The sequence below is a fragment of the Silene latifolia genome, chromosome 8 (genome assembly GCF_048544455.1).
Source record: "Silene latifolia isolate original U9 population chromosome 8, ASM4854445v1, whole genome shotgun sequence".
Lineage (NCBI taxonomy): Eukaryota > Viridiplantae > Streptophyta > Magnoliopsida > Caryophyllales > Caryophyllaceae > Silene > Silene latifolia.
The window spans coordinates 107,047,674-107,063,675 of record NC_133533.1 but is presented as its reverse complement, the minus strand read 5'-3'; the positions used below and the strand labels follow the sequence as shown (position 1 = coordinate 107,063,675).

At 42.2% G+C, this 16,002-nt stretch overlaps 1 pseudogene; it reads left to right on the top strand.

Moving 5' to 3' along the window:
- The first annotated feature begins 952 nt into the window (after window positions 1–952).
- LOC141595674 (ATP synthase subunit a-like) lies at window positions 953–1,741 on the top strand (annotated as a pseudogene).
- The last annotated feature ends 14,261 nt before the right edge of the window (window positions 1,742–16,002 follow it).

The following is a 16,002-nucleotide window of genomic DNA, read 5'->3' as shown; positions in this document are numbered from 1 at the left end:
GTAAAGGGTATCCACGTTATTCGAGTAGATGAACATATACCCACATTACAAAGAACCTTTTGTATATACTGGTTATTTCTGACTCGCTATCGTATTCTTCATATATTTTTGAGTTACTTCTACTTGTTGTTTTACGATTGACTCCTGGTTGCAATTATTAAGAGTAGACTTATTATGGTACATGAGTTAAGATGATGCCATTGGGCAATCGTTTGTAGGGTTATCTCATTTGAGTTCTCTTAGTAATTAAAGAAATGGCTGTGTATCTGTATCTCTTTTTCATCCCACTTTCCGTGCTCTAATTTGGTCTGCATTTTTTCAGTTCCCGAACCGTCAACCATCTTAGCAATGGCCCAGTCACATACAACGCTAACAGGATTTACACGGTATGAGATCCTAGTTGTTTGAGATTTGGATGTCTATTGTAGCTATTTTATATAGCGGATATAGTCGTTTGTTGTTGGTTACACTTGGTTCTAGGTAGCGGGTGCTACCCTTTGTTATTAGCTAGGTGCCCTTGATGAAAGTATGTTTTGGTATACTCACCAACATTATTAGCTTGGATCTTCAAGTTTGTGTGGGTAAAATGGTCTTTGCTGGTAATCATTGTTCTTGTGTGTATTCTCGCTGGTCTCACAATTCTAAAACTTGGTAAAGTTTCATGTGGTAATCTTTTTGCTATCAGCTCTTAGAATTTTATTGATTTTTGTGCTGTTCATTATCAGTTGTTGGCTGGATGAGATTTTGACTCATCTATTGTTCACTTATATTGGATTGTCTACATATTGTAGTAATTAATAGATACAATAGTAGCATTCTAGTGTCAGAATCACATTGACCTTTTGCATGATTTAAAGTAGTAAAAAGAACAAAGAGAGGAATGAAAGACAAATTGAAGTGGGGAATGGACTTTGTTAGACACTTTAAGACGTAACAGCTAACTTTTTTGCGAATGTTTCAATTGCATTACTTAAAGAGGAGAATCTCGGCTCTTAAGTTAGGTGCGTTTGATGCTAGAGTTGTGACTTGGACTTTTCAACAGTTAAGCCCAAAGTCCCCCCCACACCGAGAACTAGGCGACCATCTTGTGGCTTTATATGGGAACCAAGCTCGCCCGCTCCCGGTTCAGGGTAGAATCCATTATGGCGACTGGTTAAACTTCATAGATGTGATGCTTGCTCCGATTTGGCTTGCTGATAGGGAAGCTTTGGCGCTAATAGGGGAGGTGGTGCCCAACAGCCCACTTGACCAATTTGCCATTCTCCCTATTTTTGATTGAAACTAGGAAACTTGTATTTCTCATTCACAAATCCATCTTTGTTTATGCTGCTAACTCTCAGTTTGGTCCTACTTCTGCTTCTTTTTGTTACTAAAAATGGAGGAGGAAACTCAGTACCAAATGTTTGGCGATCCTTGGTAGAGATTATTTATGATTTTGTGCTGAACCTGGTAAACGAACAAATAGGGGTCTTTCCGGAAATGTTAAACACGAGTTTTCCCTTGCATCTTGGTCACTTTTACTTTTTTGTTATTTCGTAATCTCCAGGGTATGATACCTTATAGCTTTACGGTTACAAGTCATTTTCTCATTACTTTGGGTCTTTTATTTTCCATTTTTATTGGCATTACTATAGTGGGATTCCAATGAATTGGGCTTCATTTTTTAAGCTTCTCATTACCTGCTGACCATAATAATGGGAACAGGTGGTCAGAGAGACAGAATACACTACTTCTCGTATGAGAGTCTCATAATATTATTATTAAAATACATTTCACAGAATTTTGAAAACCCCGTAGTCAACTTTTTTTCATAATATGAGCAACACAACAGTTTAGCAAGTGACTTTGTTTGATTATTATCTTATTCTTAGAATGAAGCATTAAAGAAACCAAAAGAAAAAAAAAACCTTACTGTAACCAGCAGAGTCATTTACTTTGTATGGGTTGGTTCTTTTTTTTACGATTAGGCTGAATTCAGTTTCTTATTTAGATACCTGTTTAGGTATTTTTTACCGAATTGGTTGTTATGGGTCAATGCGGTCTTACTCGTTGGTTATTTGATTGATCGTTTGTATGATGATACTTAAATAAGGAAACAATGCTTGTAATGTAAATTGACACGTAAGATTTGGTGACGCGGAGAATCCAATGTGGGAACAACCGCGAGAGGGACGGTACCCTGCCAAATATTGTACTATGCTTGAATAGGAGGATGAATACAATTGAGACGAAATGTAAATCTTGCTAATCACAAGATACTGTGAGGTCTTGAATGAACGTACGTGTGTATGTGTGAATGTCCTTCTTTGATTGCTTCCTTGGCTATTTATAGGGTAAGAACCCTAGACGTATCCTACCTGGATTATGGAAAGGGAATATAACTTCCATAATAACTCTTTCTATGTTTGGCTGTCTCCCTCAATTCTCCCTGATCTCCCTGACTTCTCCCTGACTCCTCTTTCCTAAACTCAGAAGCTTCCTTTAATGGACTTCGGCCTTCTTTTACGCGTGTGCCAGCCCGTTCCTCCTTCCTTGTGCTTACTTCAACCGTGGGCTCCCCTTCTCCTATCCCTTCTTTTATGATCCATTATTTGTTAAGCGGGCCTTTCCCTATTGTGTGATTTTTGGCCCAAACTGTTTGCCCCAAATTTCTTGTGAAGTACGCTTCGAGGTGTCGAGCAAGGAATTTACGTAGTCGACTGCTAAAACCCTAAGCCGTCATTTGCACTTCTTTTCATGCAAGCTCATCATCACTGCCGCCCACCTCCTCTTTTCTCGCACCCTACTCCCTCTCTCTTCCTTTATAACCCCAACTCCCTCCTTCACTCCCATTAACCACAAAATCATTTCCCATAAAAACACTCTCTCTCTCTTTTAAATTCTTAACCTTCCTTCCCTCATCCCTTGCCGGCTTCACTGTTCCACTCTCCGCCGTCCTTTCCACCAGGTATTTCTCCCTCCTTTTCTTCTTAATTCCCATTTTCTCTTTCTCCACCATGGGAAAAACCCGACACTCATCATCGACTTCCACACCCTCCGACCGTAACCCTGACTCGGTCTTTCCTTCCCGGGGACTCTTCACTTATCCCCATGACTGCAACTCTGCCTTGACCCCTGCTGACATCCCTATGATCAAGGGTTTGCTTGGTCTTGGTGACGGGGTGGATATTGCCATCCCTGAACCGGGTAAAAAAGCTGACGCCCTTCGTCCAGGATGAGTTTGCTTTTATTTATACCCATTTAGATATGGTCTTCGCTTCCCTTTTCCTAAACTCGTCCAAGACTTCATCTTTACAAACAACTTTGCAATGGCACAAATTTCTGCCACTGTCTGGAGGGTTCTTCTTTACTCCTTGGCCGCTTGTCAAAATACCGGCAATTCCATCTCCATGGGTGATCTGGCCCATATGTACAATATCAGGTCCCTGGGTAGGGGCCAATTCTCACTCCGGGGCTCTGGAGAGGCTCCCTTCAGGCATGTGTCCAAATCCCGAGATGAGAAATGGTTCGAGGACTTCTTCTTTGCGAGGAAGGCTTCTATCCAGCCGCCTGCCAATTACATCTTCGAGAAATGGGTCATAACTTCGAGTAAGTAGCCTCCTTGTCACCTGATTTGTTTATCTTGCTGCTTACTAGCTTACTTCATCGCCCTCGTGCAGGTCCCTGTTACCTGACCCGTATCGGTGCCCAGATCCCTGCCCGTAACAAGTTGTTCTGCATTTATGAATCCGAGAGAAAGTTTCCTGACCTGCTTCCTGGTTTTTCGCCTGCTTCTTCCTCCAACCCACTTCAATCAGCTCACAGCATGTCTTCCGGTAAGCTTCCTACAGTCGTTTCAGCTTGCATGCAACTTTGCTGACAACTCATTTTTCCTGGCGCCTGAAATGATGTCTGCCTGTTATTTCTGCTATCTAACAATCCGTCTGCCTGCAGGTTCCAAAGTTGACCCCTAGAAGACATCCTCCAAAGCGCAAAAAGAAAGAGATCCGCTGCCAGCCCTGATGTTACATCTGCCTCCAAGAGGAGTGCTCCTGCTACCTCTTTTCAGACTCCTCCTACTCACTCCAGCTCTCCTAGGCCTGAACCCTTGGAGGTCGATCCGCTGTCTCGCCATCCCCCTACTCCTCCTACCAGTCCTCGTGTAATACCCAGGATATTCAAGGACTCTGTTGACCGACCCTGTTGACCAAGACAGACAGTAGGGATGAATGGGTGAGGGATCAGGCTTATAACATGAGCTTTATAGGATTGCTTACTCGACGTAGTAGAGGCTACTCGGCCGAGTATCACCTATACTCGACCGAGTAGAGCCTACTCGGCCGAGTACTCCAGTACTCGACCGAGTATGGCAGCTGTCGACGCGTTAATATAAAACGCAAGTTCGCGAGATTCATTTCATTTCCCATTTCCTCGACATTTTCTCTTTCTCTAACCCTAGCCTACCTCCCTCTCCTATCACCCCATTTCTACACACTCTCATGCATATAGCCTAAACCTCCACCATGGGAAGGACGGGATTCGCTTAGGAAGGGTGGCGTGCATGGTTGTCTTCTATGTCGCCGTCGATGTGCGTTGTTAGGTAAGTCTCTGCCTTGTGTCTCTTTTGGGTAGTTTATTGAGGATAGTTGTGTAATAGGAAGTGGTTATCGTTGTAGGATGTATATTGGAGTCCTGCTTGGCTGTATATGGATGTCTTTCATGGTTTGTGATGAGGTAGGGTTTCCCTACTCAGTACTGTTAATTGATTGAGATTGTTATTGTTTCATAATTATTGTTATCTGCTGATCATCGGTGTCCGAGTGTTGTTGTGACAGTGTTGGGTGGAGATGTTATGACAGCTGTGATGCTGTGTGTGTTGTGTTGTGGTGGAGTCACTTGCGGGAGTGGCTCCACACCCTAGTTTGCCCTCCGTGGAACCCGCCACGGGAGGGGATGTGCACATTAAGGGACAGGGATTGTTAGTCGCTCGTTGATGAGCTGGACTAGGTGGGATGGGCTGCGGTCACCCACTGGCGGCGAGGATTAGTTGTTGCAATGGGTAATCTAGCAGGGCTACACACGTCAGTGTGTAGTCGGTTACTGTGCGAGATCGGGAGACTGGTGTTGGGCCCAAAATTATCCTGCCTGACCTGACATAGGTCAGGCAACAGCCAAAGCCGAGTTCCAAGCAAAAGACATCTGAAACCAGACATTGATCAAGTATAAACAGGCACCAAACAAGAGTTGATGAAATACAGGCGAAAGATAACCAGTAGCCTGAAAGGGAAAAGCACCAGGCTATTACAGGCGACAAACAGGCAGTTTATATATATTCCCTACAAAAAAGGAAGACCAATTCAGAAAAGAAAAGATACAAGAAGCAGTCAAAGTAACGGCCAAATAAGATGGCAACCACCTCCGGGTAAATAGGGCACAAGCCCTATCTACCAGGAAACCCTAAACGAAAGAAGAGGGGCTAGAAGAATAAGTATAAATAGAAGAGAAGATGAAATCAGAAAGATGATTCCACACACTCTCATTCTTACTTACACTTTTGTATTCATAAGCAATATAATTTAGCCTGTCAGGCCTGATATACAAATACTCTGTCAGGCTATCCAAAATCATAGTAATAATCACTCCTGGCTTGGTGCCCGTGGTTTTTTCCCTTATTCCCAGGGTTTTTCCACGTATAAAATCTTTGTGTCATTATTTATTAATTGTCATTTCACTTAACAATACTAGTTAGACGAGTTGTTTTGAGTTAGATCACCCTACTTATAAATCCCTGGCAGGATATCCTAGATCAGTGAAATCCCTGCCAAAACAATTGGCTCCCACCGTGGGGCATCTAGCTCAAAAATAATCAAAATCCATAGCTAAAACACCACAAAAAACTAAGGAGAAATGGCAGGAGATAGCGTTGAACAACAACTGGCTGCCGCCAAACAACGATTGTTGGAAATGGAACAGTTGAAACAAAAAATGGCCCAGGCTGAAGCAGAAGTTGCAAACTTGAAAGAGTCAGAATCCAGCCTAAAACTAAAGCTGGGAGAAAAAGCTTCAGGATCAAAGTTGAAAGTTCAGCCTGGCACACGATTCTCCTCAATCATCAGGAATATTGATTTCTCCAATATTGGCACTCCTACTCCACCAAAATCCAAGACAGGAGAAGAAACAGACTCAGGAGAACTCCAAAACGAAGAAACCTCTCCAGATCAAACTAATACGGCCATTATGATGGCTATGCTCCAGGAAATCCAAAAACTCCATGAAAGATTTGAGAAGATCCCAGGAGTTCCTACCCCAATTGAAGAAGCAAATCCAGAGAGCTATGCTGATTCATCCTTTGTGGATGAAATAGCAAAAATAGACCTGCCAAAGAAATTTGTGATTCGAATCTATGATGGGACCACAGATCCATAAAACCATGTTGCCTACTACAAGCAAAGGATGCTAGCAGCATCAATTCCCAATGAACTACGTCAAGTCTGCATGTGTAAGGGATTTGGAACAACTCTGAACGGACCTGCCCTGCAATGGTACATAAACCTGCCAAATGGGAGCATCAAGTCCTTTGCTGACCTAGTTAACTCTTTCAATCATCAGTTTGCCAGCAGCAGGGAGCTAAAAAAGAGATCCAGTGATCTATATAGGATCAAACAAAAGCCTGGAGAATCAATCAGATCCTATATGACAAGATTCAACAAAGAAAAGGTTTCAATACCCAGATGTGATGTTGGAACAGCCGTTGAAGCTTTCAAGCAAGGGCTACCCCTGGACAGTGATTTCTACGATGCAATGACCATGAAGTCCTGTCATACCTTTGAAGATGTCCAAGCATTAGCCATAGGCTATATCAGGCTGGAAGAAGACAAAGGCTACAAGGCAGACAATGCTGACAACAACTCAGGATATGACAAAACCAACAGAAAAAGCTCTAACCACAGAGGAAGCAGTTCCAGGCCATCTCCCTACACGAGACCTGACAGATCAGAAGTCAACTATACACATGAACAACGAGGTAACTCCTATACTTATCCTCCTGTCCAAGAATATAACTTCTCTGTTGACATTGCAGGACTGATCAAGAGACTTGACCATATGGGAGACATTGTCAAGTGGCCAAAGAAGTCAGACAACCCCAACCCAAGGAAGGACACCACCAGGTGGTGCGAATTTCACATGGACATAGGGCACACAACATAAGAATGCCTGGGATTGCGTAGACAAGTGGCTTACCTGCTAAAGAAAGGATATCTGAAAGACTTGATGCCAACAAAGAACAGGGAAGATTATGGAACAAGAAAGAACACAGACAGGCAACAACGTGACTTACCCCCTGCACCACCCATCTATGAAGTCAAGTTCATCAATGGAGGATCAGAGATCTGTGGCCTGACCAGTTCAGCTGCAAAGAAAATTACCAGGGAGTCAAAAATGAAATCTCCTTTTAAACCTAGCAATTTACCTCAAATTACTTTTGACGACACTGATATACAGGGCATTCCAGACATCCACCATGACAGCCTAGTCATCACCATGCAAATAGGAACTGCACGTGTCATGAGAATCCTGGTAGATGGAGGCAGTTCAGTAAACCTGATCATGCTTGATGTCCTTAAAGCAATGAAGATTGATGAAAGCTAAATCATAAAGAAGTCTAATGTCCTGGTAGGATTCAGTGGAGAAACAAGGAACACATTGGGAGAAATACACCTGCCCACATATGTGGAAGGAGTATCTTCATATGAAAGATTCGGAGTCCTGGACTGCCTGTCATCCTACAATTCCATATTAGGAAGACCATGGATCCACAACGTAAGGGCCATACCCTCCACCTATCACCAGTGCATCAAGATACCAACAGAATGGGGAGTAGCAACCATAAAAGGTGAACAAAAATCTGCCCAGGAATGCTATACTGAGTCACTAAAGCCTTCTAAGGCAGGTAAGTCTCTCACCTAGCAATTACAGTACCCTGTCAGGACAACTCACATAGCAGAAACCAAAATGGAAACAGATCAAGTAATCTTAGACCCTGAGTATCCTGACAGGCATGTACTGGTAGGATCTGATGTCCCTGACAATATCAGACCAGAATTAGTAAGTTTTCTCAAAAGTAAATCTTCATGTTTTGCCTGGTCACACTTTGATATAACTGGTATAGATGCCAACATTATTACACATAAACTAAATATAGACAAGTCTTATAAGCCTGTCCAGCAGAAAAGAAGAAAGTTTGCCGCTGAAAGAAATGCTATCATTAATGAAGAAGTGGACAAACTATTGGACATGGGGATGATAAGAGAAGTCATGTACCCTGACTGGCTAGCCAACGTAGTGGTGGTATAAAAGAAAAATGGCAAGTGGAGAGTTTGTGTAGATTACACAGACCTCAATAAAGCCTGCCCAAAAGATCCATTTCCACTCCCACACATAGACGCAATGGTGGATGCTACAGCAGGGCATGAACTCCTGACATTCATAGATGCCTCAAGTGGATTCAACCAAATCAAGATGCACCCATCTGATCAGGAACATACTGCATTCATCACAGAAAGAGGCATATACTGCTACACAGCAATGCCCTTTGGCCTGAGAAATGCAGGGGCAACATAATGGAAGTCTATATTGATGACATGGTGGTCAAATCAAAGAAGGCTGAAAATCATGTCAGGGACTTAGAGACAGCTTTCAAGATCCTGGAAGAATTTAACATGAAGCTTAACCCATCCAAATGCCATTTTGGAGTTTCTGCAGGCAAATTTCTAGGTTATATGGTGACCAAAAGAGGAATAGAAGCCAACCCAGAACAAATAAAAGCCATACTAGAACTGGAATCTCCCAAGTCAGTCAAAGACATTCAAAAACTGACAGGACGAGTGACAACCCTGAATAGATTCATTTCCAGATCATCAGTAAGGTGTAAGGCATTCTATGACCTACTCAGGAAAAACGAGGCATTCAAATGGTTGCCTGAACATGAGAAAGCCTTCCAAGAGCTCAAAACATACCTAACTACACCTCCACTACTTGCCAAACAAGACAAAGGAGAACCCCTGACGGTCTACCTATCTGTCACAGAGACAGCAGTAAGTGGAGTCCTGACCAAAGAAATTGACGGCCAAACATCCGTCTACTATGTAAGTAAGAGTCTCCTAGACGCAGAAACCAGGTATGGCTTACCTGAAAAATATGTACTTGCTTTAGTGATGTCCTGTACTAAACTTCGACCTTATTTTGAGAGTCACCCAATTATTGTAAGAACCAACCTGCCTATCAAATCTGTCCTGAGAAAGCCTGAGTTGTCGGCGAGAATGGCAAAATGGTCGTACAAATTAGCACCTATGATATAACCTTTGAACCTAGGACGACAATTAAATCTCAGGCATTAGCAGACTTCGTGGCTGAATTCAGTCCTACCCTAGAACCATACCTCATAAAAGAGGTCAATCACCTTGACACCCATAAGACAGACCAGGAATGGACTCTCCATGTAGATGGAGCAACAAATATTAGAGGCACCGGCCTAGGACTAGTCCTAAAATCACCACAGGGAGACCTAATTGTACAGGCTATTAGTTGTGAATTCAAAGCCACGAATAATGAAGCTGAATATGAAGCCCTGATTGCTGGACTAAAGGTATGTATAGAACTTGGTGTAGCAAACCTCAAGGTAAAAATTGACTCTCTCTTAATTTCCAACCAAGTCAAAGGAATATATGCAGCAAAGGATTCAAAAATGATGCTCTATTTAGAATATGTCAAAAACCTTTGCAAAAAATTCAAAACCTTTGACATTGACCAAATAACAAGGGACTTAAATACCCAGGCGGATGCCCTAGCCAGACTGGGATCAAACTTCACCTGCTTTGTGTTTGATAAAATACCCATTATCCACCTGTTGGAACCAACCATAGAAAGGCCTGATCAAATTTGTCCCATCCAGGAAGACACAACCTCCTGGACTAAACCCTACTATGATTGGTTCTTACGGGGGATACTCCCTAAAGACAAAAACGAAGCAAGGGCCCTGAAAATCAAAGCATCCACTTATACTATTATAAATAACACGTTGTTTAAAAAGTCTCAGGCTGGACCTTACCTACGTTGCCTGGAACCAAATGAAGCCAGCCAGGTCATAGAAGATATACATGATGGATACTGTGGAAATCATAAAGGTGGCGAAGCTTTGGCAAGCAAAGTCCTCAGGACAGGCTATTTTTGGCCAACCCTGAGAGCTGACTGCATAGCATATAGCTTCAAATGTGAAGCCTGCCAAATCCACTCCCCTTATATCCACCAACCATCAGAGCTACTATATTCCATCTCAGCCCCCTGGTCATTCATGAAATGGGGCATGAACATAGTAGGCAAATTACCTCAAGCGCCTGGACAAAAAGTTTTCATGCTAGCAATGACTGACTACTTTTCCAAATGGATAGAGGCAGACTCTTACAGGCAAGTCAAAGAAAAGGATGTCATATCATTCATCAAAAGGAATATCATATGCAGATATGGAATACCTTCAGAAATAGTCTGTGACAACGGTACACAATTTTTGGGAAAGAGAACATCAAGCTTCTGTGCACAATGGAATATCAACCTAGTTACATCTACACCGGGCTACCCAAAAGCCAACGGTCAGGCAGAATCAAGCAACAAAGTAGTAATCAGCTGCCTGAAGAAAAAGCTGAAAAGGAGAAAAGGAAGATGGGCAGAAGAACCCCCCTTAGTCCTGTGGGCTGACGGGACCACACCCAAAAAACGACCACAGGCCGGACACCATATTCCCTGGTCTATGGTCGTGAAGCGAGAATACAAGTGAGAAATTCATGTGCCAACCACCAGAAGCAGCTTGAATACCATAGAAGAGAACATGCCCCTACTGCAAGATAACCTGCTCCTAACAGAAGAGCTAAGGGATGCAGCAAAAGTCAGGATAGCCTCCTACCAACAAGCAGTAGCTAGAAGTTACAACAAAAATGTCAACATCAGAGTATTCAAAGAGGGAGACCTAGTCCTAAGAAAAGTCTTCCCCAACACCAGAGAAAAGAACGCAGGCAAACTAGCCCCCACATGGGAAGGCCCATACCTAATTGATTCAATAGTAGAACAAGGAGCTTACAGGCTACAAACCTTGGAAGGAGAAATGATCCCCAGATCCTGGAACATTTCCCACTTGAAACTATTTCATATTTGAGAAGCAGGTAAAACTACCTACTCTATATACATGTCAATAGAACTTCCTGCTATGTGCTAAATTGCTTGCCTATCATTCTTAGCTTTATCTAAAACTTTATTCCAATCCTGAAAACTTGTTTTACGCCTTCTTTTTACTTGTTATATGCCACATTTTAGGCTTAAACAAATGTTCAGGATTGAGGGCCACTCCACCCAACCTGAATAGCATTTCTAAAATGCTCTACAATTTGGCACCTGCCTGCCTAACCTAAAAACTAAACCGAGCTCAGTACATAAAAAGGCAAATACAATGGTGGAATAGACCAGAGTACTTGTCAAAATAAGCCCTCCTGACAGGCCGAGGGCCATAAGCCCTCCTGACCGGCAACCACCCTCATTTTAAAGCCCTCCTGACAGGCAAATAGAGCCACCATTCCCTATAAACACAGGAATAAGGGCCATAAGCCCTCCTGACAGGCATTACTCTAACAGAAAAATGCTACATGAATGCACAGGCACAAAATTTGGTCAAGCACAACAAGAAAATCAAGAGAAGAAAGGATATATATATTAATACCTACCCAGGAATATACCCTTCCCAGGCAGGAAGAACAACTGTTTACCCAGGAAATACCTGAAAACCAACAAAAACAAGTTCTAAACTGTTTGTTCAGGGAACATCCCCCCCTGAATAGGCCAAAATGACACAAAATTCCACAAAATAAATGAAAAACAAACTAGCCCGCCTTGGAAGCTGTAGCAGAGCCAATTCCCTCATCAGCAGCCTCCTCTTCTTCATCTCCCTCCCCTTCAGCATCACTATTCTTTCCCTTGGATGGTGGAGAATCCACTTCTTCATCAGCATGCAGTTTACAGAGCTCGGGATAAGTGGTATTAAGATCACCAACTCCCGATCGGGATTCCAAAAAGGCGACCTCAACAGCTTCTTCATGGCATCCACACGACCCTTGCCAAAGAAATACAGTGCAACATCTTTGTACTGGCCCGAACCTCATCCGTCTCTGACCAATTCTTCATTCACCTTCACCTTTCGCTCATGCATAGCACGCTTTTCGACCTTCAATTCTTCGGGCAATATCAAACTTAGCCGAAGAGCTTTCAGAGCATCCTGAGCAGATTTCACTTAGAAGACTCCACCACCAACCGAGCCTTCCCTGCCTCATTATCCTTCTTTAAAGAGTGATTCTCAGCCTTAGTGTGGACAAGGCCCTCGGGAACTGCGTCCGCGGGATCCACACCAGGCATAATCGACTCGAGGTTCTTTCGAATCGAATTAAGACATATTAGAGTCGCCACCAAGTTTTTTGGGAACTTGGAACCGTTCAAGTCAACTTTACACCTTTCATCGAAAAGCATAAAGCCAATCGACTACGAGTGATTAAAGATAAAGACTTATACCCTATATCACTCGATTTGAATGACTCTCGTAATCCAATGGTATTTAGACGGATCCACAAACCATAGATCTTGAGTAAGGGGTGAGGGTACGTGTTGGGAAGCCCATAAGGACACCCAACCCCGCCCGTCGATAACGGCCTCTACTAAGTCAAGTGTCGGATTTCAAACAAGGTCATAGCTACTACGATGTATGATATGCAAACGTTGTTTTAACCCTATCATGTGACAACAATTTCTATGTCGTTTTAGATGCAACTAAACTAACTTTGTCAAAGTTGTAATTTAGCATGTGGGTTGATTAATCTAGCAACATTCAAACGAAAGCAAACAAGGCTTAAGGGGGAATGGGGGAGCCGTTGGGATCTACCTATTACAAACCAGGCATTTCATGCCGACGCAACAACAAATTAAAGATACAACTCGATCTAAATACAATTGCTACATACAACCGTACACGACACAAAACACACGGCCGTTTGGCCTTGAAAACCGTGCACATGAGGGGTGGCCCACGGCTCACATGACCCACGGCCTTGGGTCACTCCTCGTAATGCGTGCTCGCACTTAATCTCACTGAATTAGACATAGGGCTACGCACCAAAGCATGCATTAGCATAAACCGGGCCATGTTGCTTTAGACAACATGCGGTTTACTACGCTTCTACAAACATTGGGGAACAACCGTCTAACCAAACAAGACTAAGGTTTTTAGAAATCATTTGACTCGATAAAAGAAAATAAACTTGAAAGATTACAACTCGATAAACAAACTATGAATTACAAGCTACAAAATAAACAAAGAACGAATGACAAACAAGGAAAGAGAAACGAAATAGGAAAGACAAAACACACGGCCAACTCACGGCCCAAACCCACGGCAACCTCATGGCCAAGACAAGGCCGACCTAGTTCCTAAGTTAGGTTCATTGGTTAGATCGAATGATTGCAAAAACGGATTAGAAAACAAGTTAGAAAACAAGTTAAAAACGATGTTGATTGATTGTCGCATGAGGGTGCATTCTACACGGCCTAAAGGGTCTAATTAGGTCAAATTCGCTAATTAATTTAACTCATCGAGTGTCAATAAGAAGGTGCTAATCACGCACTCTTATACTAGCGAGAAATTAGGTGAAAGAGGGAGATGCATTCAATTATTTACAGAATCATCGATTGATTTTATAACTTACGTCGAAGCCACCTATCGTGTCTAATTAGGTTATTAAATTAAATTAATGTCATCTAAATACGTCATAGGTTAACAATCAGAGGTTAAACTAACATACAACGGGTCCTAGGGTATGTTGATTTGGCCGAAACAATAAGGGGATCGAAAGCGACGAAAGTTAGACAACTCGTTTTATTTATGCCCTACCTTGAACACGAGGATATGTAAATGAGACGGGGGTGTACGACCGACAGAAGTAGCGGTTTCTTTTCCCATCTCAAGTCAACGCGGGTTTTCATGGTGGTACTTTAACTCATACTCGGACTAACTAGTTTCATAGTTAATTTAAAACAAACGATAAACAAAACGAAAACAAACAAAAAACAAACTAAAAAAAGCATAAGAAAACGAAATAAAAAACGAGGAAAGAGAAGGGGATTTGATGCACCCTCAACCTACATGTATCGTTGACACCGTCTTGGGTCGTAATCGATGGTAGATTTTATCTCGAGAGGCCGTCGTCGACGAAGAATAAAGCAAACACGCGTTTTGGAAAGTTTCTGGACAGCGATTTTAAAACAGTGATATCTCCCTCGTTTCACGACGAAAATTCGATTCGAAAGATGTTTTGGAAACTAGAAAGAGAGGAGAACAGGAATCTTAAAGCAACCCCTGCTCGTTTTGGGTTATTGGGCACGAAAAACGAGCACAAACAGAACTGGACAGACAAGAGTAAACCGCGAAAACAGAGTGTTATTTCACTCTGTTTTTCGAGGGATCTCGTGTACTCTCAAGGGCAATTTGGCTCGTAAATCTTTGTCTAATGTGTAGATGGATGTTATGTGGTTAATTAGGAACAAGAAACTCGAATTTTTATGGAGTTTTGATGGAGGAACGAAAGGGTTTTCGAAGAGGACACACAAACAGTTTCAGTTTGTGTGTCGGTTTTGTTTAGGGTTTTTGAAGGATGTTTAGGGTTTTTTTCTGAGGTTTAAAGCTTGTGGGTGATGGTAGGATGTATGGAGAACTTAGAGGAATGATTGTATGGTGAAGGGGTGGTATTTATAGGGAGTTAAAATAGGTTAAAAGAGAGGGAGGGCAAATCGGGCTAGCTCACGGATGGCTGCTGTCCATCGACTTTTGTGAGGGTTTGAGGGAGGTTTTCTTGGTGATTAAGCTAGGATAATATGGGTAGGATACTAGGGTATGGGTTAGGGTTAATGGGTACGGGTCTTGGTAGTGTTTGGAGCGGGTTTGGGCTCGAGAATTGGCTCGCAAAAACAGGGGGCTCGGTTTATGCGTGGGCTGCTTGTGAGGGGTTTGGGACGAGGATTTGGGCCATGGTATGGGGGTTCGAACATGGGTGGATGGGTATTGGTCTAGGTGGGTTAGTATACTCGAGATTCGTGCCAATTCGTAAAGGAAACGGGCTCAAAAACCGAGCCAAAATCGAGCTAAAAAACAAGTACTCAAAACGAGTTTTCTTCGCTTTTCAAATCGATTTTTCAAATCAATTAATAAATTAAAATAAATGACTTTTCAAATCAAACATTCTCATAAAATGATTTTTCAAATCAAATATTTATTTTATTTTCAATAAAATAAACTTAAGAAAATAAATTCAAAATAAAGCTTTAATTTAAATATCATTTAAATTAAATGAATAATGAATTCACTTAAAAAACACATTAATTTTAAATATCATTTAAAATAACAAAATGAACTTACTAAAAACATTAATTTAAATATCATTTAAATTAACAGAATGAATTCACTAAAAACATTAATTTAAATATCATTTAAATTAATAAAATACTTCATCGACGACGCCCATTCTACCTCGTAAAACGAGCTCCAAATAATGACAATGACAACTAAAGAATACATGTGTCCTATCATCATCGGGTGTTTGTCGGGTTCTCTATAAATTCCAATATCGACGGATACGGGTATCTCTGAGCCCCCACTTTGACCGAGGCTTGGACAAGGCGAAAGTCAAAGTATACCCCAGGTCCCTCTCGACCTGAGGATTCTTCGGGTCGTTTATAGTCCATTAGACTTGCGTATATAAGCTCGCCAGCCATAAGAAGAGATCATACCTGAAACTTCGTTGGGGATTGACTCTTGCTTCTGTTGTGTCGAAATATCATCGTTGGTCATCGACCCAATAAATTGCATAAATGGTGGGTTGAGCCTTATCCTTAGGCGCCTACGTATCCGTTTCTGACAGAATCAAACCCGCGTCGTAGTTC